Genomic DNA, 829 nt, shown 5'->3' on the forward strand with positions numbered 1-829 from the left:
CATTTCCTTCGATCATTATTGCATACCTAACATGCACTCATAGTGAGTCAAACCAAACTGAAAACATATCATATTAGACTTAGGGAATTCCCAAATTAAATTGGAACTTATTTTTTATATGAAATGGTCCCATATTGGAATTGGAAGAGAAGTGGTAAGTTGGGAAATAGTTATAAAAAGAGATCAAGTGGAATGGAAAAGTCAGCAAGTTTTAATGGAAGGTGATGAGTGGTCATTGCTTGCATTTAAAAATGCAAGATGGGTTGTCTGCCTAAATATTTACAACAATTAGCCATCTCTAATCTTATAACCATCTGATCCCTATATTATTCTTATTTTCATTTTAGTTTTATCAATTAAAATTTTTATTCGGAAAACTTTTTTTTTCAAAACTTTTTTTTATTGGAATGCCAGTTTATTATTAGTTGTTATTTGATTTTAAATTAATAATTGAGCAAATCATTACAATGACTTAAAAAGTTTAGGTTGTTTGGCAAAGCTTAAAAAATGAGTTTTTTTGACTTATTACCGGTTTGATATCGCTATAAACCAAAAAAAGTGTTTAGGTAAAAAACAAATTATAGTTGTTGGTAACCTTTAATAAGTCAAAAAGTGATAAGTAATCTACCATTTACTTATTAAAAACTCGTTATTTCACCAAATAAGTTATAAGTCAAAAAGTCATAAGTCTTTTTAAATAAGCTTTGTCAAACAACTCTTAGTATCATCAAAGTTTTTTCAGCTAATATAATATCAAATTGTCCATTTTTTTATTATTATAAAACGACTTGTTTTACAAAAGTTAATTCGTGTTTTGGGAAATCACCTT

At 27.0% G+C, this 829-nt stretch overlaps 1 non-coding gene across 1 annotated transcript; it reads left to right on the forward strand.

Annotated features, from left to right (window-relative positions):
* Positions 1-216: 216 nt before the first annotated feature.
* On the forward strand, positions 217-322 carry LOC145135116 (small nucleolar RNA Z279/snoR105/snoR108). Its single transcript, XR_013719595.1, has one exon. It is a non-coding gene; the product is annotated as a small nucleolar RNA Z279/snoR105/snoR108 (small nucleolar RNA).
* The last annotated feature ends 507 nt before the right edge of the window (positions 323-829 follow it).

Source organism: Lactuca virosa, chromosome 8 (genome assembly GCF_052849685.1).
Source record: "Lactuca virosa cultivar CGN04683 chromosome 8, Lactuca_virosa_CGN04683_v6, whole genome shotgun sequence".
Lineage (NCBI taxonomy): Eukaryota > Viridiplantae > Streptophyta > Magnoliopsida > Asterales > Asteraceae > Lactuca > Lactuca virosa.